The 27,234-nt window shown below is 37.5% G+C and overlaps 1 protein-coding gene across 1 annotated transcript in view; it reads right to left on the bottom strand.

The window, feature by feature from the left end:
- LOC128857911 (neutral amino acid uniporter 4) overlaps nucleotides 1–25,169 on the bottom strand; it is a 33,979-nt gene extending 8,810 nt beyond the window's left edge. The window contains exon 1 of the mRNA XM_054093737.1: nucleotides 25,039–25,169. The gene's annotated coding sequence lies outside the window, so the exon portion shown is untranslated. The remainder of the gene's footprint in view (nucleotides 1–25,038) is intronic.
- Nucleotides 25,170–27,234: the final 2,065 nt, after the last annotated feature.

The following is a 27,234-nucleotide window of genomic DNA, read 5'->3' as shown; positions in this document are numbered from 1 at the left end:
ACAGCAATATTTTCGGCTGTTCTTGAGCGACGTGTACATATAATTTAACATAATTAAGACTGGTTCTGAACCAAGGCGCATTCATTAAAGTTGGTGACACTAGACCAACAACAATGTTCCGTACGTTTGGTTGTCAAAGCAAAGTATTGGGAAACTAATATAGAAAACAAATAATGAATTCGCCTTGTTTCATTCCGGGCTGACAGCCATATGGATACGGCGAAAGAAAAAAAAAACAAATCAGCTGATTTACCAACACCACCCTTAATACATTCGCCCTTCACATAAGGCGAATTCTTTTATTTTTTATAATTTGATGGTTTGAATCTCAAATGGCGGATTTGCTTGACGCGCTTTAAAATTGCGAATAGTTCAATCTTTTGTCGAAAAACGCTTTTTACGCCTTCGACATTCCAATTTCACCTGTCGCTCAGCCTTTTTTTGTTAATTTAAAATAAAATCAAATTAGGTCCCAAAGTAAGACCCATCTATTCAGAAATTCCGCTAGACAAATAGGTGATTGATTGAGCCGATGTGTGAGAGCTCATATTTTCCAAGTGAAGATTTCTAACACTCAAAAAATTTGTTTTTATTTATTAAAAAAAGTTATGCAAAAACGCAATTGGATGTTTAATTTTGCGCCACCTTGCACTTTGTATGAAAGAAAAGTCGGTCGACACACATCAGCAAATTGTAAAAAATCAGCAGTCTTTTATAGTCACTTGAAACTTATACTTTGTTATACTAAAATTCAATGAGCTGCGTAACAAAAAAAATTCTTCATGTTCTGGTTAAAAGGCTGAAAGTTTTGTTGTGATTTTTTAGATTTTTTTTTAAAATGCTCTTCTTCGCATTATATGGTTTTTGTTGTAGTATAAGCTATATTTTTATAAAAAAGTGCATGTAGCGAGGGAGAGACCCGAGAGAGAATGACAGAGAGAGAGAGAGAGAGAGAGATAGAGAGAGAAAGAATATATATCTAAATAAATTCCCAACATTTGCCGAGAATACAAATAGACAAAATTTACAAAAATAATTTTAGATGAGAATTCATAGAGCATACAAGTAAGTGTTGCTCAATAGGTATATACAGTTAGTAACAGAAGTAAGTATACGCCGGACACGATTTCCATTTTCCCCCAATCGATTCCTTCAAATAACTGAAGTTATAACAAAATTTTGTTTTATTTACATGAATAATATACAAAAATCATATTTAATCCAAATAATGACAAAATTTTAAAAAGGAACAGAATTATAGCTTTTTATATTCAACTTTATAAAAATTCATGTCTCAAAAGTAAGTATACAGTTCATCATATTATTAATTTGTGAAATCAAAAACATAATAAAAATCAAATCTTAGAATTTGGTAGGATAACCTTTGGACTTTACAATCGCTTTAAGTCCTGATGGCATTGATTTCATCAAGTTTTCAGTTACAGCTGGTGGTATTTTATTCCATTCCTCTTGAAGGACGTTTTTCAGTTGTTCCTTATTTCTAATCGGATGTTTACGTATTTGCCGCTTTAAATGTTCCCATAAATGTTCGATTAGGTTGGTATCCGGGGACTGTGGCGGTGCTTTCGGCTGTTTGTATACGTTCCTCTAAGGCCCAATTTCGTAGCGCTTTCTTTTAAATTATTTTTCAAAATATTTAATAATATTTTCGATAAATACCAAGTTTCCAACCCCGTTCGCAGCCATAGATCCCCAAACCATCACAGAGCCCTCTCCATGCTTCACAGTGCCGGTCATATTGTTTGGATCCAATTCCGCGTTAACTTTTCTCCAAACTTTTTCACGGCCATCAGATCCACAGATACTGAACTTACACTCATCAGAAAATATGACTTGGTTCCAAAACGTTTGGTCATATTTTTCATGAACTCTTACGAATGACATCCGTTTACTCCGATTGACACTACCCACGAAGGGCTTTTTCCTAACATTGCGCTCATGATAACCAGCACTATACAAAACCCGTCGAATAGTTTGGGTGCTAAAATGTGTTCCAGTCTCATTTTCAACTTCAGATTTCAATTTGGGGGCACTTATTTTGGGGTTTGTCCTAATTTTCCATACGACTAAGCTTTTTTCTCTGGGACTTAAGAGCGGCGGATGCCCACAACGCCCTTTATTAGTGGTGCTTTCCGCACTTTTATATTTATTCACAATCTTTTGAACTGTAGCAAAACTCCTATCTATCAAATTACCGATTTCTCGCAACGACTTATGTTCCTTGTTCCTATTTTATAAACAGTTTTTTTAAATCGTCAGAAAGCTCTTTTCCTCTTGGTGTCATTACTAAAAATTAATACAAAACGTACTTCCCTAAATTGTTACACTCGCTTTAATTATTTCCTCTAAACAGCTTTAACTTTTTTAATCAATATGTCAAAAAAAATGTTATGCTAACTGAACAATCGTTTGCTGTATACTTACTTTTGTGACATAAATTTCGCTGGCATCAAAGACAAAGCAAAACGTGGATAACGGTACCTAAAATTTACAGCTAATTAAGGCGCATATGAAAGCTTATCCCAGTACACAAATACCATGTGTAAAATATTTTGATTACATAGTATATTAAGGAAAGCGTTAGCGTCAAACAATTCCATAAATCAGGCTCCTGTATACTTATTTATGTTACTAACTGTACATACATATGCATATTATGTTAGCTATGTTTGTGCAAAAGTTCAATTGCATCTTCAATTCTTAAAGTGTTACATAGTATGTGCATAAGCACTGAAGCAACCATGACCTACCTCACGACCAACGCCTTATCATTTTTCATGCAATAATTAGGGAGTAAATATCTGAATGATATAATTCCTGCCTAACAAATGCTAAAACAGTTATCTTTTGCATATGCATGTACATATTTGTATGTGCGTATGTACACTTGATGCCCTAGCCGTATGTACGTATATATTTGTATTCTGAACTTCCAGCAAAGCAATGCTTATTAGTATACACATATGCACATACATATAACCGCACACACAGGGCACTCACTTTATTCCTCTAATTGCGCACGCCGTCCAAAGCTAAAATTCTATGTCCAGCGACTACAAGAACAAAATGCATTAATAGGCGCATCCGTAGCGGCCATCATTCTAAATAGTTGCCATAGTGCTGAGCAGTCTGAAAAGTCGCGGCGGCGCCTAACAGTTTCAACTATTGTACTGTACAACAAAAACTCATCATAAAATGTATATAAGATATAGCTCTCTCTCTCCTTTTCCTCTACGTTATATCTTTTTTCTCTTTCGCGGAACGAAAACGCCCGAAACGTTGCATGGCCTTGAAATTTCACTCTTCATTCTCGCTCGTCCATCGACGCCTAAGAAGTTTCACTTCAAAAAAATAGTGGTGTGCTTATAATTGTGCAGCAAGGTGTATGTGAAAGGAAATCGTAGGTGTACGAATTAAGAAGGATTAGACTAAATATTGCATTTGGAATATATTTTAACAGTTTGTTCTAATTAATTTATTAGATATAATAAGAAAAAATTTATGTTAGTGCACTCCAAATTTACTGCATAACTGTTATAAATTACAAGTGCATAGTAATTATATTAGTCAGATATGCACTCCTATGTATCTGCACTTTGTGACAATTGATTGACATGACAACGCTGCAGTAAATCATTGGCTTAATGCACATGGCTTGGCGATAAGACAATACAAACGATTTGCTTTTATTAGAGTGATTTGTTGTAAACTCGTGTACTCTACACACTTTCATATTTTTCTCAAGCTTATCTAAATGGTGTGTAGTTCAATTTTTTCTTTACTTTTTTTGTTTTTGCAAATTAGACACTAATATGATTGCTTTTGCTTTGCTTTTTTGCAAACCCACAAAACGTGAAGATACTGCCATTCATACTCGTATTTTTTTTCTTTTAGTTAAGGTGAAAAGTGCTTTTGTATCATAAATTTTGCGTACTACGAGTATAAAGGAATTATGAATGAATGGTAAATTTCTTTGTTTGCGATTATATTAAGATTTATAATACCCCATTCGTTTTAGTTATCGGTTGAAAGCAGCTCCTCTCTATTGTATTTATTGCATGCTCTTTCTCACCAGCTGTACAATAATTGATTTGCACAACTACATGTGTATGTATGTAGGTGGTAGATTGTATGTAGGTGGCAGTGTATCGTATTTGCAAGTTTAATTGATACTAGGCGTGGGAGAATTAATTGACTGCAAATCATATAAACGCTAGTATGGTTGTCTTCATCAAGAGAGCAAGAACTTCTTTCTGCTTATTATTTAGAAATATTCGGCAGTCAAGTATGAGTATAACATTGTAGGTACGTTATACATATGTATACGTGTGTATACGTGTGTATACATGTGTATAAAGTCATACCAACAGCAACATACGCGCACTCTGTGCTTTTTAATAGCAACCCGTGTCAATAATTTAAGTAAAATTGTTTTTGCTTTGCAATATTTCGCATGTACATTTCTACTTATAAATTTGTATTATAATATTGAAGATATTCTAGGTTACGCAGACGTTTTACCAGGTACGGAGCTGCTGCAAAATATACACACAGACTTCACCAAATATAAAACTATCAAAGAATGTTAGAACTTTTCTTAAGTAATGTCACCTTTAAATCGTCTTTGGCATGAGTTGATGCAATGCACTCGTATTCATCGTGATATGCTCTCTATACGGTGGTTAAAAATTTTTTATTTACTGAATTCGTTTTTTTTAGCAAATATGATGAAAATTATCGGTTTTCACCATTAAAAAAAAAACAAAGTTTGCTTTCCATAGCAGCTACACTTATATACATACACACATTCTTTTTTCATTTAAACGATTATAAATCTAGCGGCCGCGGAAAACAATTGAAAAAACCAAATGAGTATCTAACTACTATAGAATTTTTATTTTTATCGTTTTCACAATTAATTTTTAGGGGCTAATTTTTAGATTTATTTTTTAAATTAAAAAAATTTTTTCTGTTATAATATAAAAATATTTCTGTATGTATTTTAAGTATTATAAAATGACTTTATTGCTCATTTTTTCACTAAAAAAATACTAAAGATTCCTAAAACTCACGGGTGATAAACCTGCGGCTATACTTGAACTCTGTGATATACATATGCATACGAGCTATATTCTTCTATCCAGCCTTTGATGGAGTCAAAACTCATGGGTCAGAGCTGATTGAGAAAAAGGTGGTCAGTGGAAGAGACATGGTTTATATGAAATTTTCTGTAATTTTTGTATTATTTTTTAAATTTTAAAATAGTCAAAATTTTCCCAGCCTCTTATTGTTGACAATTAAGAGTTGTGAATGAAATAGGTAGGTAGGTAGGTTAAGTGGTTGTCGGTTGACACACCTAGGCCTGCTGTAGGCCCATTGGGATACCACCGGGGCTGTCCCCTCTCCTTACTCTACATTGTCCTCATTGAACCAACCTGTGGCTTTGATATATCTAACAAGACCTGTTATTGTTATATTGATAGAGATACAGATAGAGACACAAGAAGACGAGCCTATATATAGCATGAAAGCTGGCTACAAATATGGTGGACCCAGACGTGGGTGAATAGAATTGGTCATTTATCGATGCCGTTCTGGGCCCTCCCGAAGTAATATAGAAAGCAATTTCGGGAAGGATGTCTCCCAGAAGGAGAGGAGGGATTGTTTTAGTGGCTACACCACACGACGCAGTAGACGATGGTCACCCTCACCCACCAAAAAAAAAAAATCATCGCATGCTACTTTAGTGAGTTTAGCTTCGTTCCATGCTGCCCTTATTATTCTACAACCTAACAGGTTCAGCCATTTCTTTATTTTGTATAAAATATCAGCGTGCCAAACTCTATCAAACGCTTGTGGTACAGTCTTGTACAGTAGTCTTTCTTACTTTTATTTTTCTTGTATGATAGCAACTTCATCCAACAGAAGCGACAATTTTCTCAGAAATATTATATCCATTACTTTAAATCGTTTTCTCTTATTTACTAAAAAAGTTATTTAAAAAAAAAATTTATAATTTATCTTGTGCCACTTTATATTGTATATTAAAGCGTTCGCTGTTTTCATAATAAAAGAAAATCAGGAGCCAAGAGGGAATTTAATGTGTCAGAAATATGCAGAGTAGATCTGTAAATTTCTTTCATTAGAGAAAAACTACTTTCATCTAAATGACAGGCAGGACAAAAACAAAAACGCATTTCCACAAGAAACATTTTTAAAAACTTCAACATCAACTTTGGCTAAAAAATCGTCAAACCCACCGGTGGTAGTCCACGTGATTTCCAATGAATAATTTTTGTGTTCTGCCAGTGTGCCATGGCAGCGAACGTGTTAAAATCTACTAATCTCGATGTCTAACCTGAAAAACTAAACCTTTATTTCAAACACCCTGTATTTACATGTGCACAGTTAATTACCGTACATGAGTATAATTACTGTTGATCATCAATCTGATTAAAAAAAAGTGTAACTAAATAAATAATAACAGTTATTACTAAAGAATTTTTATTTTTTTAATTTTCACATTTAATCATTAAATACAAAAGCATTATTGTTTGTCGTAATTAGCCAGAGGTGTTTGTGTCTACAACCTTGTGAAACCACTCCAGCTTCTCTAATATTTACGTGCTTGGATGCTGTGACAGATTGAAAATTATTACATAGTCAGATTATCTGTGAATAAATAATTTATAATAACACAATAAACTAATTCGTGTAGAAGTTTTAAGTGTATTTTTATATAGGTTTGAGAACAACGAAACTTTTGCAAATTAAGTTTGAAGTTTGGTGGCAAAAAAGGCACACAATTATTGGGTTGTCCAGAAAAAAATTGCCGATTTTTTAAAAGAAAGTAAATAAATTTTTATTAAAACTTAGAATGAACTTTAATCAATTACATATTTTCCATTTTTGCTATCTTTCCTGCAAATTCATTATTCCGCGCTCATAGAACTTCTGGCTTTTATTTGCAAAAAACTGAAGCAAGTGCGATTTTATAGCCTCGTCATTGCAGAAAGTTTTACCATTTAAGGAGTTCTGCAAAGACCGAAACAAATGCTAGTCTGACGGTGCAAGATGTATGCGGTCTAGCGTTGTCCTGATGAAATATGACACCTTTACGATTGATCAATTTTGTTCACTTCTCGTTGATGGCTGTATTCAATTTGTCCAACTGTTGGCAGTAGACATCCGAATCAATCGTTTGGTTCCTCTGAAGTAGCTCAAAATATACCACACCCTTCTAGACTCACCAAACTGACAGCATAATCTTCTTTTGGTGAATATCAGCCTTTGAAGTGGTTTGTGGCGCTTCATTGTGCTTGGATCATGATCGTTTTCGATTGACGTTATTGTAAACAATCCATTTTTCATCACCAGTGATAATCCGCTTTTAAAACGGATCGACTTCATTGCGTTTAAGATGCATATCACAAGCGTTGATTCAGTTTGTTAAATGAATTTCTTTCAATTCATGTGGTACACAAATATCAAGCTTTTTTACCAGTTCAGGACTCTTTATATGCACATGAACGGTTGATTTTGGTATATTTAACTTCTCTTCAATCTCACGCAAAGTTACATGACGATCCAACTCGATTAAAGCCTTGGTAACGCCTTCATCGGCATGACTTGGGCGACCTGAAGGTGGCTCATCTTAAAGTTTCGACACTGTCTTTCTTTTAAGGCTTTATCAGCATACAAATCAAAAGCTGCGCTTTTTCCTTTGTGGAAATAATAAAGTAAAATATGACGAAAATGCCCTTTTGTGGGCTCCATATTAAAATTGACGCAAAACAAACAAATATACACAAAATTACGCGCATTTTTTTTCTAAAGCAAGCTAGAAGTGACAGTTAATAACTGTCAAAAGAAAAAATTAAAATAAGTAGTCACAAGCTGTTCAAAACAATTACCAACGCCGTCTATATTTAAAATCGGCAATTACTTTCCGGACAACCCAATATTTTTAAAGATGTACTTTATTTAAAGATGGATTATATCGCATAGTCGCGTGAGAGTCGGCTTATTCGGTAAGAGCGAGCTCTAAAGTTTGGTTAGGTTTGGCAGCCGCATCGCACATAGAGACAACGATGCCACTTAGACCACGAAATGGGTCCCTTGTGAGCCGAGGGGGCTGAGCTACATTTTCTCTCCACATTGAACCATCCTGAGCTTTTGACAAAGCGTAAAAGGTTGTTGATTCCTAACATGTATGGATTATCTATCATATATTCGTTACTGCTTCTGGCTATAGCTGGGCATGTGCAAAAAAGGTGTTGAATTATTTCCAACTCCTCCTCATTTCTGCAGCTACGACAGAAATCATGCGTGTAAACGCCTAATCTCCTTGCATGATTTCCTATGAGACAATGTCCTGTGAGGGCCCCTACTAAGGTCCTGATTTGAAGTCTACTCAGTTTTATAATACTCTTGGACTGACATACCGGTACCTTCTCTTGCAAGTTGGTCTGCCCTACAGTTCCCTGGTATATCTCTGTGGCCTGGAACACATCATAAGATTATACGATATTGCTTGGCGACCACGTAAGACATTCCTTGATCTTGTTTGGAATGCATCCAGGGCAGCTTAGCTGTCTGATAGAATGCAGATATCTGTTGATGATATTCTGTTTATCTTTAACCATTTTAAGGCTTCATGAATAACGTTTATTTCCGCTTGAAAAACACTACAGTGATCCAGTAGTTTAAAGGATTCACTCTCTCTAAAGTTAGAGAGACGCAAGTTGTCACTAAAGCTACTGCTATAACTCGGATTGTTTTTCAGCACTCTTTTGCATTCGCTATTCAGGAGCAATTTTCGCCGTTAGTAAGTTGACCTTGAGCAAATCCATATTCGCTTTGGTATTGTAATGTGTATGTATTCGTATAAATGTTTGCACTTGTATTTGTATTTTTATAAGTTGAGTTAAAATTAATCGTTCAGTTTTGTTTTTGAGTATTTTTTTTTTAATTATTGTATATTAGAATATTTTTAGAATTGTTTGAGTGTTGGAAATCTTTATTCTGGCTTTCACTCACTGCATTGCTTCTCTTTAGTTCTTTATTGAAGCTGTTCAAAAGTTCAGAAGTGTCAGTTACGATTGACGTACGACGCCATTTGCAAAAATTATAAATGGGTAATTGATTTTACGCCACCTTGTAAAGGGTATTTCAAAAGTGACGCCACGATGTCAGTGGTGAACAATTTTCAGACGGTACTTTTTCTATGTCATCTTTGACATTTGTCAAGTAGACAGATGCACAATTTTACAAATTACGACAATTTCAAATTTACTGAAAGGGTTGGTGCCATTCGGTAATGACCAGGTTCAAAGCCCCGGGCATTAAATACAAATTGATAGCAACGTTTTTCTAATAGTGGCCGCCCCTCGGCAGGAAATAGTAAAACCTCCGAGTGTAGTCTGCCATGAAAAAACTTTTCATGAAGAACCATCTGCGGTTCGAAGCAACTGTAGTTGCCCCTACTTGTGGGAAAACATAAAGACGCACGCCTCGGATAGGAGGAGGACCTCGGCCAAACACCAAGTAACGGATCTAACCACGAATTATAATGGGTGATCTGATTGGATGCCCCTTTTCGAATAGGGTTTTTTCGACAGATCGCGCGTGACTAATGTCAAAATAAATACATAATTTTTTTAAGTAATAATTGAAATTTCACTATAGAAAGACTTACGCCTCAACAATGTTTAAAAATCGTGCGATTGTAAAAGGTGGTTCAATTTCAAGGGCCGATATTGAATGTGAACCACACTTAAACGTCAAGCTTTTTTCCGCATTTCATTTGACATTTTTCAATTCCAGACTTCTTCTTCTTCTTAATTGGCGCTATAACCGCTTACGCGATTTTGGCCGAGTTTAACAAAGCGCGCCAGTCGTTTCTTTCTCGTGCTAACCGGCGCCAGTTGGACACACCAAGTGAAGCCAAGTCCTTCTCCACCTGATCTTTCCAACGCAGAGGAGGCCGCCCTCTTCCTCTGCTACCACCAGCTGGTACCGCATCGAATACTTTCAAAGCCGGAGCGTTTGTATCCATTCGGACGACATGACCCAGCCAACGTAGCCGCTGGATCTTTATTCGCTGCGCTATGTCTATGTCGTCGTAAAGCTCATACAGCTCATCGTTCCATCGTCTGCGATATTCGCTGTTGCCAACGTGCAAAGGTCCAAAAATCTTACGCAGAATCTTTCTCTCGAACACTCCAAGCGTCGCTTCATCGGATGTTGTCATCGTCCAAGCTTCTGCGCCATACGTTAGGACGGGCATGATGAGAGTCTTGTAGAGTGTTAGTTTTGTTCGTCGAGAGAGGACTTTACTACTCAATTGCCTACTTAGTCCAAAGTAGCACTTGTTGGCAAGAGAGATTCTACGTTGGATTTCAAGGCTGACATTGTTATCGGTGTTAATGCTGGTTCCTAAATAGACGAAGTCTTTTACAACCTCAAAATTATAACTGTCAACAGTGACGTGGGTGCCGATACGCGAGTGCGCCGACTGTTTGTTTGATGACAGGAGGTACTTCGTTTTGTCCTCGTTCACCACCAGACCCATTCGCTTTGCCTCTTTATCCAGTTTGGAGAAGGCAGAACTAACAGCGCGGTTGTTAAGGCCGATGATGTCAATATCATCGGCATACGCCAGCAATTGTACGCTCTTATAAAAAATTGTGCCTGAGCGATTAAGTTCTGCGGCTCGCACGATGCTCTCCAACATCAGGTTAAAGAAGTCACACGACAGGGAGTCACCCTGTCTGAAACCTCGTTTGGTATCAAACGGCTCGGAGAGGTCCTTTCCAATTCTGACGGCGCTGTTGATGTTGAGCAACGTCATCTTACATAGCCGTATTAGTTTTGCGGGGATACCAAATTCAGACATCGCGGCATACAGGTAACTCCTTTCCGTACTGTCGAATGCAGCTTTGAAGTCGACGAAAAGATGGTGTGTGTCGATTCTCCTTTCATGGGTCTTTTCCAAGATTTGGCGTATTGAGAATATTTGGTCGATGGTAGACTTTCCAGGTCTGAAACCACACTGATAAGGTCCAATCAGTTGGTTGACGGTGGGCTTCAGCCTTTCACACAATACGCTCGCTAGAACCTTATAGGCGATATTTAGAAGACTAATCCCGCGGTAATTGGCACAAATTGCAGGATCGCCCTTCTTATGGATTGGGCAGAGCACACTTAAATTCCAATCGGCAGGCATGCTTTCATCCGACCATATTTTGCATAGGAGCTGATTCATGCACCTTACCAGCTCCTCGCCGCCATGTTTGAATAGCTCAGCCGGCAGTCCGTCGGCGCCCGCGGCTTTGTTGTTCTTTAGCCGCGTTATCGCTATTCTCACCTCGTCATGATCGGGTAGCGGAACGACAATTCCGTCGTCAACGATTGGGGTATCGGGATCTTCACTTTCTCGGTGACATGCGCAGCTGTCACTGTTTAATAGGTTCGAGAAGTGTTCCCTCCATAATTTAAGATTGCTCTGTACGTCGGTCACCAGTTCGCCGTCTTTGTTCTTACAGGAAAACGCCCTGGTCTTAAAACCTTCTGTAAGCCGCCGAACTTTCTGGTAGAATTTTCGGGCGTTGTTCCTGTTGGCCAGCATCTCAAGCTCTTCGCACTCACGTATTTCGGCCTCTCGTTTCTTCTGTCGGATAATACGTCTCTCTTCCTTTTTCAGCTCTCTGTAGCGATCCCACATGGCTCGCGTTGCGCCCGATCGCAGCGTGGCTCTATAGGCGGCATCCTTTCTTTCTGCGGCAGCATGACATTCCTCGTCGTACCAATTGTTTTTTCGGGCTCGCCGGAATCCGATTTCTTCTTCGGCGGCGGTACGTAGAGAACGAGAAATGTTGCTCCATTGTTCGTGGATGCCGGTTTGTTGGGCAGTACTCTCTGAGAGCAGGAGTGAGAGTCGAGTGGCGAATCTTCTGGCTGTCTGTTGTGATTGCAGCTTTTCGAGGTCGAACATTCTTTGCGTAGGTAGATGCACGTTTTTTGCTGCACAGAGGCGCGTGCGCAGTTTGGCTGCAACAAGGTAGTGATCCGAGTCAATGTTGGGACAATGTTGGACAAATGTTCCAGACTAACTCAATTTAAATCATTGAAAGAGACATAATGGAGCAACGCGCTAAAGTTATTCAGGTCTATTATGAAAACGGGCGTTCAAATCAAAATACATATCGCGCACTTCGTGAAGAAAATCATCTTTAGTGATGAGGCACATTTTCACCTCAGTGGATTCATCAATAAGCATGCCGCATTTGGGCGAATGATATCCAAGAGTGATTGCCGAAAAACCAATGCACCGACAAAGAGTGATTGTTTGGTACGGTTTATGGGCCGGCGGTATCATTGGGCCGTATTTTTTCCAAAATGAGGTCGGTCAGGCAGTTACTGTGAATATTGTTCGCTGTCGTGAGATGATAACGAGCTTTTTATAGCCCGAATTGGAAGATATGGATGTGGACGATATGTGGTTTCAACAGGACGGTGCCACTTGTCACACAGCTAACGAAACAATGGCTCTTTTGCGCGAAACATTTAATGTCCGAATAATCTCACGTCGCGGCGATGTCACTTGGACGCCAATCATGTGATTTGACACCGTTGGACTTCTTTCTTTGGGGTTATTTGAAAGAAAAGGTGTACGTCGGTAAGCCAGCAACAATTCAAGAGCTAAAGGATGAGATAATTCGGCACATTAACGGCATAGAACCTCAATTATGCCTCAGCGTCATCGAAAATTTGGACCATCGGATGGAGGTATGCCGCCGAGGACATGGCGGCCATTTGGCCGATATTTTGCTCCATACGTAATTGAACTATACCAATATTATCATAATAAAGAGAAATGACAATAATTTTCTGAAAAAATTGTATTTTATTCAAAATCAACACCGGCCCTTGAAACTTAACCACCCTTTATTACGAAAATCGACGCTCTGTGAAAAGTGTTCATCGCGCGCTCGGGCAAACTTATTTTGTTCAGCATGATACCCATTTTTGGTTTAATGGCTGTAGCTGCGTCAATAAGCAAAATTTCCGTATTTGGATTGATGAGCAACACGAAGCCATTACATTCATTGAGAGCAGCCGTGTGGTGCAGCCTGTGGGCTGGAGGATTCATTGGCCCATATTTTTTCAATACGCCAATGTAACAGTGAATGTCGAACGGTATCGCGTCATGATAAACTACTTTTTGATGCCTCAAATTGAAGCCCGTGATCTCCACAACATTTGGTTTCAACAAGACGGCGGACGGTGCTACTTGCCATACAGTCCGTGAAACAATAGATTTACTGCGTCGTCGTTTCGGTGAGCAGCTTATCTCTCGTCTCGGACCAGTGGATTGGGCACCCAGATCATGTGATATCAAACGTTTGGACTTTTATTTGTAGGGGCTTGCCCTTGTAAGCCCAAAAGCTTTGTCAAAAAATCCTCTTCGATTGAGGTATTAGAAGCCTACATTATTAAAGTGACACCCGAAGTACCGACAGAAATCCTCCAGGGAGTCATTCAAAATTGGTGTTTATGCATGGCCGAATTACGGCACAGTTGTGGTCAACATTTGAAAGGGATTATCTTTAATACATAAATGTCATAAAAATATATCTCTATATTTAATTGCACAATCGTTCTGGCATACGATTCGGTTAATTGGGCATGAACAATTGGATAACGATCACTCGTCGGTGCTAGAAAACATCCGTTTGCTTCTCTGCCAATAAACATTTTGCCATAAAAATCACCTCTCAAGCGGAAGCAACTCAAACTGCAGACCACTCCATTGGTGGAACAATCTCAATATGCACACCATAGATTAGATAGTAAGCTCAGTCGGACACCGAACTACTTATACAGCTGTATGTTTGCACTTAGTATTTGACCAGCAACACGCGTGATTAGGCAGTTGCCCTCTTGACGATAAAGTTCACATGATGGAATAAAGATATGCCCCATTTCAAGTGCTCCATTGAGTACACAAAAGCTCTTCAGACCTAGAAATAAATAACGGTACTTGTACTAAGTCTTCTTTGTATGCAGCACTAAGTATGCAAAATCTCAGTTTCCAGTCCATTTATTTACAACCGTCGATTACTGTCGAATTTTAACAAGAAATTGAAATTTTCCAAAGATAAACTACCAGCCCACAAAATGCTAACGTCATAAGATTATATACTGGTATTATCAAGTATTTGCACAAATGTTTCCAGGTAGCCATTTTTTGAGTTCCAATATTTGGTTTGATAATTTATATAAATTTTCCTGACAAAGATTTCCGCAATTAACGACTATGACCACTAATTAAAGTATTTGCGCAAATTTTGTGATCCAATTAGAGTATTGATTGAGCGGTGATAAATTTCGTAAATGTGAATGACGTACATTTCTTAATATTAGTTGTTGCTGTGATTGGAAACTATGATGGGTATGGAGATGTACACTGCCACCAGTTTGTAGTATTTCTATTATCAGCGGAAGCATCCCTATAGATATTCTAGCACAAGAGCGCAAACGGAGATGGGAGGCAAAAAACACAGGAATCCCAGTACCACGCTTCTCCGATTTTAGAGTTCAAACGCTCACACTTTGGCAGGGAAGATGGAACTCTGAACGGTATGGTAGATGGACAGCGAGACTAATACCCGATCTATAAAAGTGGGTAAAAAGAAAGCACGGTGAGGTTAACTATTACCTCACACAGTTTTTGTCCGGACATGGGTGCTTTCGCAAGTACTTGTGGCGAATGGGAAAAGTGAGCCTACCAAACTGCATAAATGGAGATACTGGGTATAATGATGTGGATCACACCTTCTTTAAATACGAGAGGTGGAACATAGAGAGAACAGCTTTGCAGCGAGCTATTGGTGTATTTACCATACACCTGAAGAAGTGATCGAGAAAATGATGGAAATCCGTCGCAAATTTTGTGGAGGATATTATCCGAAAAAAGAAGCGTGAAATGGAAACTTATGTTGAAGAGCGTTGAGCATAGGTTTCTCAAAACAGGCGACCCTGGACGCAGGGTGAAAAAGTAAGTGTCCTTCTTAGGACGCCGTCTTGGCCCTCTACCTCGAAACAATGCGGAAGCAGTCCCGGGGTGGAGGGAAAAATCCAAGAGAAGAGGGGGGATATTTTTAGTGGAATCACCACACACGTAGTAGCGACGGTTACTATACGGTGCGAAGGCATTTTTAACCCAACCTCACCGCCAAAATAAATATCACCGTTAAATAGTGCTGCTCTCATGCTCTTTTGTGTGCTAGTGAAGGTCTTTCACGTCTTATAAGACGGTGTTTCGCCACAAGACAAATAGAGCAAACGAGGTATTAGTGTACGACGAACACATGCAGTTATTTGAAGTACGGAGCGGGAGAAAAAAAATTTACCACATCAAGATTTTGACCAGTTTCGACTAGCACCGAAGGCCCAAGCAACTAGTGTGCTCTTTTTTTAGTAATAATAATATTTGTTTAATGCTCAGTATTTTGTCTGATAAAAGTATAGTTTATTGTCTAACAAAAAACCATATAAATACAAATTTCAAACTTTATACAAAACTACGAAAAATTTTCTAATCAGAATAAAAAATATTAAAAAAAGGGGGTACGCAGTTTCACAGCCCATTAAATACGCGTACTGTTAATTTTTTCTAATTTGTTTCACTACGTTGTAATAACCTCAAGAATTTCCCTTTTTTCTATGGAAAAAATGCTGAACACCTTCAGGGCACAAAATTATAAAAAATCAACAAGAATTTTAAACGACTTCAAACTTGCATTTTGTTATACGAAAACTGCGAACTCAATTTTTTTTACTTCTAATTAAAAATTTTGAAATTTTGCTGAAAATTTGACGAATCTTAAAGAAAGTTTAAAATTCAAATTAATATAATCTTTATTATATCGATAACTATGGTTTGACAGCTGAGAATGCCAAAGTGTGTTGACATTTCTGTTCAGTCAGATGTGGCAAGTGATCATGAATCGTTTAACGCCTGAATACGGCTTCCAAATTGTGGAAATTTACTTTGAAGAAAATAAATCTGTGCACGAAGTTCATAGAGCGAGTGTTGAAGAAGAAGACGCCGAAATATCGATTCGTTGTCGTTCTCAATTTGTTGGCCTTTGTCCTTCGACTTCGTGGAATCTTAGCCTACATGCCTTTACAATACAGCTCGTGCAAGAATTGAAGCCAAATGGGCTCATTTAGATTAAGTTATTTATGTTATGAATAATAACCCCAGCACACATAAATAATAAGTAAAAAAAAACTAATTTATAAAATCCTTTAGACAAAACCCTTATTATTCAAACCAATTGTCAATAAAAATTAGCTCCCAATCCGGCCATAAATATAGTCAACCCAGATATTCAGATTAATTGGAAAAAGTAGTCACAAATTGGACTGCCTGACACTGTATGGATCATATAACTGGATATATTCCGGATATTGTATCCAAAAAATAAATATCATGAAATTATCTTCCAGATTACAATAAAAAAATATTAAAAAAAATTAATCCAGTAGAATTCCTATTTTGTATTATCATTTCCTTGGCCTTTGGACACAACTTCTTGTAGGACATAGTAGCATCTTGAAGCAGATCTCTCCATCCTTCTCTGTTCTTCGCACTGACCTCTCCATCCGCAAATTGTGCTTTGAGGGTTGTGCTAGGACTATCTTTCCGAGCAGGAAAGATTGGAAAGAGCGGAGAGTCACTACGAATATTCATAGATACCTCTGTTTTCACTGACGGATCCAAGATGGAGTCTGGAGTGGGAGCGGGGGTTTTCTCTAAATCAGCCAGCATTTTGGTCGCCTTTAAACTGCCGGAAATGAGCAGCGTTTTTCAAACAGAGGTGTTCCCGATCCTCCGAGCATGCAAAATACTTCGGGATCTCTGTTGGGAGGCAGGCATTAATATTTTTTCCGATAGTCAAGCTGCGGTCAAGGCCCTGTCGTCGCCGTATTGCAGTTCTCTTCTGGTGAACTCCTGTAAGGAGGAACTCAAACGTCTCGAACGTGCAGGTAACAATCCTCTTATCTGGGTTCCTGGGCACAGGAATATAGAGGGAAATGAAATTGCCGTTGAGCTTTCCAGAAAGGGGTCGACAGAACTGGTTTCAGCTGTCCCCTTCTCAGTCATCGGTGTCCCCTTGGCCGTTGTTAAAGGGAAACTGCGCAATTTCTTTCTAAAAAACGGCAAGACAGATTGAGTCCTGACTCATCCTGTCCTATTTCGAAAACACTATGTATATAAATACGACAGACACAGAACGCCATTCCATTTCCAAACTCACTGCGCTATTCACTGGTCACTGGGTGATCGCTACTCATGCAGGGAAGCTTGGAATTCCGCACAACCCCTATTGCAGAAGCTGTGGGGATCCTGCAGAGAAAGATACTGTGGAACACTTTATCTGCAAATGTCCGGCTCTGGCGACTAGGTGCTTGAGATTCCTTAGCGTGCCCTTTGGCTATAGACGGTTTTTCTCTTCCCTAAATCTTTTCACAGGTAGTGGTCAACATTATGGGATCAAAACGGCACGTAAGTGCTACTTAAAGTGTACCTGGGGCACTCATGCCATCTTACCTACCTACCTACCATTATCATTTCAAATTCTCAAGCTCTTAAAAAACACCTTTCAGTATGAACCGTATTTAAAAAATTATAATTTAAATTAAAAAGTAAATGGTTGAGGTGCTATATTTTTTCGCGAACTATATGAAAAATTACCAGTCAGCAAAGTCGGAAGTTGTCTGCTGTTCCACTCGTTCCATGAGGACTAGCGAACTCGACCTCCTGTTGAGTTGAGAGCACGATGAGCTTAAGATAGCACCTACAGACTATCGAAGACTCCCAACCATCACTGTGAAATAGCAATAGTTCATTATTGACCATAAAAAAAGCCTAGCTAGAATACGCGCTGGGCAAATTGTATTAATGCATAAGTTTTTCAGTAGTCAGAGAGCTTGTCAATGTTTGAAGAACAGTTTAGCGCTCCCACTACAAGCACTTAAGATTTTGCTCATCCACCTATTCCTCACAATATTCATAGTTTAAGTTCGAAGGAATTGCATGAGATGCCAGTGGTTTTCCGAAAGTAGGAAGGGTGCATTAAAACTGGTAAGGGTCAGGTCAATTGCATGCTCATAGGAATTAGTTGAAATAGAGCTGTTGCTACACAAACATTTTTTTTGCAATAGATTAGGGTTCCCTCTAGAGCAATCATGCCTCGCATATATAAAACACTTGAAAATAATTCGATTTTGTTATTATGTTTTTGTTAATATATAGCATTTTCAAGTGAACCTTCTTTTGCATTGGTAATACAAACATAAGGCTGATAAGATTCGAATAAAGCTGAAGTGGATTCGGAAATCAGCGACATAATCTCAAAACTGATATCCATCATACATAAAACAGAACACACTAACACTAATTGTTTGTTCCATACCTAATCAATGGGACTAAGCATGACGCCTCTTATGTGCGAAATTCTTCATGAATCAAGAGAAAGTACTTAAGAAAAATAAAAACAAATGAATTACTAGCGTTTGCAGGAAGTCAGGTGTAGGGAGCCGACATAGCGCTTTCATATGATTTAAGTTTAGACCGGCCACCTTGTAGATTATGTTGTCAAAGCTTTATATCTACTTTATATCTATACTTTTATAGTCGAAATGGTGAATTTTATCCTTTCGAAAGCATTTCATATCCAGGCTTGATTTTCGAAATTATAGCCGCATATATTAATTATTATATCGCTTAATGAGAAGAGTTGGTTCAATCGATAGTTTTGGCAGCTTCTTTTAGAATCCACACTTAGATGCGCCGCATACGATTCTATAAAACTTTTTCATTCCAGCCTATTGTCTCTTTACGTTCTCAGTAATGGTAAAAGAATCTTCTGTATATTGGAAAACTGAAAGAAAAAGGTGATGTTAATGAATGATGGCCACGTTACTAGGAACACTTAAGACCAAAGCCTAGAGTTTTCAGATTATCAAAAACAAACAGCGAATTATAACCAACTCCTCAATCTAACTTCTATATCTTGACGTTTTGATTCGAAAATAGCGATGTAATTTTATTATTTTTCTATTGCCGTTCGGAGTAGGCTTAAAATTGTAGGTCTCTCCATTTGTGGAACAACATCAAGATGTACGCCCACAAATTGCAACAATACGCTGTGAAGATCAATGAATGGAAACCCATTTTATGGTATATCAAACGCAGAAAGATAACCGCCAGGTAGCATCCCGAGAATGGCACTGAACTGGAACCCGCAAGGGAACAGAGGTCGCGGTCGCCCAAATACTTGGAGAAGGTCGATGTTGCGTGAGCTAGCAGACGCCGACATCACATGGGAGGATGCAAAAATAACAGCCCAGAACCTCATCGCATACGCATAGTTTATTTAGAAACCAGCATTAACGGCGATAACAATGTGAGTCTGGAAATCCAGCGTAGAACCTCTCTTGCCAACAAGTGCTACTTTGGACTAAGTAGGCAATTGAGTAGTAAAATCCTCTCTCGACGAACAAAACTAACACTCTATAAGGCTCTCATCATGCCCGTCCTAACGTATGGCGCAGAAGCGTGGACGATAACAACATCCGATGAAGCGACGCTTGGCGTGTTTGAGAGAAAGATTCTGCGCAAGATTTCTGGACCTTTGCACGTTAGCGACGGCGAACATCGCAGGCGATGGAACAATGAGCTAAATGAGCTTTACGACGACATAGACATAGCGCAGCAAATATCATAAAATCGTAGCGAAGGAGCTGTGTTAGCTGGGGAGATCAAGTGAAGAAAGACTTGGCTTCACTTGTATTGTCCAACTGGCGCTGGTTAGCACGAGAAAGGAACGACTGACGCGCTTTCTTAAACTCAACCAAAATCGCGAAAGCGGCTATCGCTGATACTCTATTTTCCGCGTTGCAAAAACTTTTCGAAAGAGTGTTTCAGGTCATTGACCGCAATGTCCTTCAGGATGTCGGTGCAAAGCTTTTGGATGGCCTCTATGGACGCAAAGCGTTTTCCTTTCATGGCCAAATGCAGTTTTGGTAATAGGTAGAAGTCACGTATATTGAAGAATGCAAAAAATAGACGTACACATACCTTTTTACTAAAAACAGTGGCATGTATTGCAAGTTATACAAGTACAGGGTTACCCGGAAAGCCATTATAGATACTTAAGGACATTATTCAGTTGATTTCTGATTAATTTAATTACAAGACATGACGCCCAAAAATGTCTGATTGATAAGCTCTTAAATTTACGATTTTTCACTAAGTGTTTCCAGCTTCGGCCCAAATCGTTTAAGCGGTTATCGCACCAGCCAAGAAGAAGAAGGAGTTTCCTGCTTCACTTCATTCAAAAAAATATTTTAAAAGTCTGTTTAGCTACTCAAAAATGTATAATATTGCCCTTTAGTATCTGGGACGACTTTCCTGGTAACTCTGAAGTGAAAGAAACTATTTGCCTATAATAAAATTAACTAAATTTTTTTAACTACTTAAGAATTTTTTATTTTGATAAGATTATAAATATTTACTAACATAAACACATGTGTACATACAAATACACACACACACTTGGACACACATAAATTATGCGCTGCTTTTATCTGGGATGTCAAATATGTCTGGCACAATCGCTTTATTTCTGACAATTTGTCTCAGGCTATTTGATGTAATCAAGAAATCTGTAACTCCCAAGCTACGCAAGCACAATGAAAGCTTAGATAAGTAAAATAAAGTAAGATTTAAAACGCATGAAAAATTAATATATTTCTAACCGGAAGACCAATCGATCAGCAAAGTAAACTTATTAATCGAACGTTTTGTGGCAAGAACACAACTGAATGACTATGCAGAATTGTGGAAAAACGACGAATGAATTCTGCAAGAGGGCCACTTAACTTCATGGCGAGCAAACATTTTGAGTAAATTTAAAACAAAGAACGCCATAAATTTGTTTGTATGCATCAGCGATCAGTCATCATATTCACCAGATTTGACCTTGTTACTGGGAAAACTGCTTTGTGGTACCGGTTTTGAAACTATTACACTAAAAACAAAAAAAAAACACTGACATTGAACACTGGCTGCTTTAAGAAAACGATAGCTAATGTGTATTGCTGCATCTAAAGGCATCTAAAGGGGCACTTTGAAGGCAATAAAACAAATTTGTACGAATAAAAGAATAATTAGTATTTTATTACCCAATTCCGGGTAGAAGTTTAAGTGAATGTAGCAAACCATTTGACGACTTGTTTTAAACAAAGTGGAATCTGAAGAGGTGCACACTTTTGAACTTCATACGCGACATTAGTCGCTGGCAGGTATACAAAATTTTCGAAATTTTTACTGTCTTGGCACGTAATAAGGGTTATGTTAAGCTTCCTTTTCCTTTACTTTTCTTTTGGCCTATTTCGCGTTGAAAACGGACGCGCAATTTTTTTGTTTTTTGGCATTTTGCGTAAAAATAAATAAAAGCAATGGATTTCCATCCTATTTTGATGAGTATGGAAGTGAGTGAGAGTAAGATTTAGTTAGTAATCATGACTTGGTAGCAGAGAGGAATCAACGAGATAGTGAAGATAGACAGACATAGTGGAAAGAATACAGAGATGGCGTCATGCGCGAACCGCTATCCTGCTCTCAGTGAATTTAACAGAATCAGTTGATTGGCTCATGTGATGCTGTAAGATTTTCTTTTCATTTTATTATTGCATTATTTTTGATTTCCAATGTTTTTCATTTTATACACTGCAATGCTCTGAAGACAATTGAAAATACATTTTAGCTGTTAAAATGAAAAATTCGTGTGCTTGGTCCAACCGTCCAGACACTTATACAAAAAGACAATTCACATTTAAGCAACGGCTGTTAGTGTCGCTTCGTTCAAATCACTTGCGCTAACTTCGATTCTTTCACGAATTACAACGAAGCATCGCCGAGTTACGTCAAATCGTTTGCCAAATTTACTGTTTTCGAAAAATGATAGATAGTGATGAGGACAGTGAGAGAATTGTGAGTGTATTTGTAAAAAGATGTGAATGTATTGCTATTGTCTTTGTAGAACAATGCCGTGTAAATGCCAAGTAAGGTCGATTTTGTCGATGAAGAAGCAAGAGAATCAGCTGTTGTTGATTCCATACTGACTCTGAAACTGTCTGCATCAATTCGACGTGACAATTGAAGTCCGCAGAAGAAAATGGCAATGGATCGGCCACATCCTGAGGAAGAGTGACAACAACATCGCCAAACAGGCGCTGCGATGGAGCCTTTTCCAAGAGACAAGACGACGTGCAGGCATCCACGAACCAACTGGCACTGTTCAACGAAGGCGGAAATGAGGGCCGTAAATAAGAACTGACACGAACTGAAAGCCCTTGCACAAAACCGTGTTCGAGTGCGAAGAGGGGTTGTTGACGCTCTATGCTATAACGAAGAGATAGAGGACCTCATATATAAATATATATTTTATTTTTATTATTAATTATTACTATTTTTATATCAGATTTTTTTTAATCTTTATTGTTATAATTGTTTTTATACCCACGCACACTTGCGCAAGAAGGTTCTTTAATTTTATTCACATAACTTTTGTACGTAACAGCATAAAAGAATCGAGATAGAATAGAGATGTATACATTAGGGTGGCTCAATTTGTAAGGTTCATTTTGATTAAGATATAAAAAAAATTGTTACTTGTTTTTTTTTATTACAATAATAAAAAAATTAAGTATAATTTGCTTTGTAGCGCCATTATGGGGTAAAAATAAAATAATTAAAATATTAAAAAAAAAATTCTTCGTACCAAAAAATTACTAAATACAAGTTTGTATTAAAAAAAATAGTATTCATAATACATTGAGCTATATTAATATCGCATATTAACTTAATATTTATTAAAGACAACCTCTTTTAAAATTTGGAGGTACCAAAATTGGCTTTGGAGCTATATTTTAGTGGACTTTTTTCTTCGAATTTCGTGTAGAATCCGCATTTGCTACGAATAAAGTCGAAAAATCTTGAACCGCCCTAATAAATATCTTTCAATTCCATTCCTCAACCCCAAGCAACGACAGGTGGGCATTCCCACAGCGGCAGGTTAATCACTTGCCCTATCAGAAACCAAATAGATTAACGGAACCAACGCAAGACAAGTCTTGTCGAAAAAAAGGTGCAAGCTCCAGTTTATATATGTTACCAATATGCTCAGAATTCCTGGAGGAGTTGTAATTCTGTGTCTCCACCAGTGAGCACGATATATGTATATAGGTATATAATTGGCGCGTACACCCTTTTTGGGCGTTTGGCCGAGCTCTTCCTCGTATTTGTGGTGTGCGCCTTGATGTTGTTCCACAAATGGAGGGACCTACAGTTTCAAGCCGACTCCGAACGGCAGATATTTTTATGAGGACCTTTTTCATGGCAGAAATACGCTCGGAGGTTTGCCATTGCCTGCCAAGCGGCGACCGCTATTATAAAAAAAAAAAATAAATAATTGGCGCGTACACTTCTGTTAGGCGTTTGGCCGAGCTCCTCCTCCTATTTGTGGTGTGCGTCTTGATGTTGTTCCACAAATGGAGGGCCCTACAGTTTCAAGCCGACTCCGAACGGCAGATATTTTTATGAGGAGCTTTTTCATGGCAGAAATACACTCGGAGGTTTGCCATTGCCTGCCGAGGGGCGACCGCTATTAGAAAAATGTTTTTATTAATTTTGCCTTCACCGAGATTCGAACTAACGACCTCTCGGTGAATTCCGAATGGTAATCACGCACCAACCCATTCGGCTACGGCGACCGCTATTAGAAAAATGTTTTTCTTATTTTTGGTCTTTTCACCGAGAATCGAACCGACGTTCTCTCTGTGAATTCCGAATGGTAGTCGCGCACCAACCCATTCGGCTACGGCGGCCGCCGTGAGCACGATAGCTCGAGCAAAAATGAATATATTTCAAAGAACTCGGTGCACATATTAATCTTGATCCAACGCAAAGTGGTGTTGTAAATGGACAAAATCGGTCAATAACCATAGCCATCACTCATATAACAGTAATTTTCAAAAACGCAAAAAAGCGCAAAATTACTCACATTTGGTACAAATTATGAACCAAAAGAAAAAAGAAAAATAAAAATTAAAATACGAGGCAAGAAAAACTTAGAAAAATGGGCGGGTTCACGCCCAATTTTGGGTAAATGCGAGTATATCGATAGCGGCTTAATAAAATTCGCCCAAACTTCGTGCGCGTGTGGTTTCTTTAGAATTATTTAGAATCGACATAAATACGCAATATTTCAATTTAATAAAAGCCACGCGCACTTTTGAAATGGCTGTCCGTCTGTTGTTACAAGCTTATAACTCTCATGGCCTTTGAGTTCGTTTGATTTCGAAAATTAGCGGCCCGACTAAATTAAATTTTACGGAAATTTTCGCAGTCCGAATTGAGCTCTTTTTACTTCTTAATTTGTAACATTTTTATATTTTTGTGACAAAGTTATAAATTTGAGCTCATTGAATTTAATCTGACAACAACTTGATGGATGCAATAAGTATGTATTTAATTTTTATAAATTTTACAAATATTTTAGCATTTCGTCGCGCAATCGCAATATCTGTTTTCAGAAATTCGCACAACTCGCAATTCATTTTTTATTAAAAAAATGCAACTTGCACTTGTGCACAGACGGGTATGCACATAAATATATTTAACAATAAAAAAAAATTAATTCCAACATTTGCTTTGTTTCGTTTTACACCAATTTTACACAGCTGTGTACGTAGTTTATTGAAAAAAAAAACAGGTTTCACCATTAGCATACCAGACATGTTTTGTTGCAAATAACGTCAATATATGCGAGTTGGACATAAACAACAACACATATAAACAAGTACACTTTTTTTGTTGTTTTCATAAAAAAATAATTACACCTCTTTAATAAAGTAGTTCAATAACCGTCGACGTACATTTAAATCACCTTTGAAAACAATTTTTTATTAATCCGTTTTCATTTGTTTCTCTCAATCGGTAGGGTTGAATTTTAATTATTCCATTTAATTGAATTCGCGGTTTTCAAATCAAAGATCTTTTTTATTTGCAATTTAGAACCTTGTACGCGACTCTAAGTACAAGCGGGAACTGAACCGCACCAGAGTCGTGACCACTCATATATAGAATCTAACTAGTGACGGCGCGCATGGAACTCAAATGCGACTGCGACGCCGCTTAAAAACAACTCAAAACAAACTCAATTCCAAATAGCTAAAATGCTCAATGTGCACTGATAGCTACTGATTACTGATAGCTGGTATCGTAGGAAGTGGGCGCATAGTCGTATATGTGCGTGTGTTTGTGTTTAGGCAATGGGTAGTAGCTAAAAAGCCAACAACCCCAACAGCATCTGCAAAGTAGGTTTTTTTGTTTTTTATTTAGATAAATAACTATTTTTGTTTTGGTCTCTGTCTCTGTTTTTGTTTTTTTTGTTTTTTGTTTTTTTTCCTTGTTTTTGCAAAAAGTGTGTTTTAGCGTACGTGTGCTTGGGTGCTCGTGTGAGTGTACAGATGCGAATGCAGGCGATCGAGACATAACAACATAAACGCACCGAAGAACGCACGCGGTGCACACGAACTTAGTGAATGGCTAAAGCGGAATTTCTAACGAGAAAAAAAATGTTTGTAAAAATGTGTATAAAAAGAAAGAAAATGTAGTTTTTAGTTGAAAACGAAGAAAATGTAACAAATTTCAAAAAATTGTGAATGAAATTCTCAATTATCGTTTTTAGTTTATTTGGTGAATTCAATTGATTATTTTTTAATAAATTTTAAACTACTAACATCTACTACTACATCTGGATTCAACAATGAAAGGCATAATTCTATTTGTGGTTAGAGGTAGTCAGAGGCCGAGAAAAATTATAAATTTCAATAATTTTTTTTTGCTAGTCAATTGCTTTATTTTACAAAAATGCAAGGGGACAGATACCTGTAAACGGCCATATTTTCCCTGATTTTCATTAAAAATTATTTAAAATGAAGAAGTCAATATATTTTTTTCAAAATTGGCATACAGTTTATTTATATGTACATTAAAATAATATAAATGTTTTTTTTTATTTTAATCATTAAAAATGGCGGATGTACACTCAGTTCTTCCAGGAAGGCCGCAGCGGGGCTTCTCAATCGGCGGGCATTGTAGAATCGGCGTCAGTGACCTGAATACATAAACCAAACATTTTTTTGTTTATTAATGTCATAATTTCTATATGAATTAACAATAAATGGGGGTAAAGAAAATTCGCGGAATAAAATGCTAAAAAAGAATGAATTTTGGGGCGAATTTTCCTACTATTTTTGCTTCGAAAAAATTATTTTTCGAAAAATTTTCTAAAACTTGTAATTTCGCATAGAAAAATTCGGATATCATAAAAAAGATGTGTGCAAAATTTCAGATCGGTCAATAACTTTTCGAGTTATCGTGTACGCCAATTCGAAAAATATAGTTTTGAGAAAAACGCGTCTAAAGTTTGAATACAACGTAACTTTACCTCTCCCAGCGCTCGAACCCTAAGAATAGAGTCGTCACGGTTGACGATCTGTAATATAAGAAATACTTAAATTTACTTTCTAACAATTTTGGCACATTCTTAAAGGATTATATTAACATTTTATAAAAACAAAAAAAATCTTTTTTTCGAAATTTTACAAGTATCTATCCCCTTAAATTAAGAAAAAAATTAATATTTGTAAAAGTTATCGCTGGTCGTGTGGAGCCCATTTCTTCAGAAGTCCTTTGTGGTGATCATTACAAGTTCTTAGAGATAAATCTAAAATCAATGGGGCAAGAGAAATTTGTTTTATTAATAGATTATTTTGTGCCTGATCGAAATCTCTTTTTTTCAAAATTAACAATAAGGCAGCCTTGGAAAATATTTTTCAGATTTTCGAGAAGAAAACCGACAAATAAAAATTGTTAAAAAAAAACGAAATTTTTGAGAAAAAAATTGCCTTCGATCAGGCCCGAGTTTTTTATGTTTTTCAAAAGCAGTATAAATTTTATTGGAATCTACCAAGCGGCTTTTAAGTAACAGTGATCACCAGTTGAAAAAAACACAGTTTTGCGAAAACCGCATTTAAAGTTTTGCTATCGATTTATGTAGAGTTAAA

Source organism: Anastrepha ludens, chromosome 3 (assembly GCF_028408465.1).
Source record: "Anastrepha ludens isolate Willacy chromosome 3, idAnaLude1.1, whole genome shotgun sequence".
NCBI lineage: Eukaryota > Metazoa > Arthropoda > Insecta > Diptera > Tephritidae > Anastrepha > Anastrepha ludens.
The sequence above is the reverse complement of the archived record's forward strand: the minus strand, read 5'-3'. Positions and strand labels throughout refer to the sequence as shown.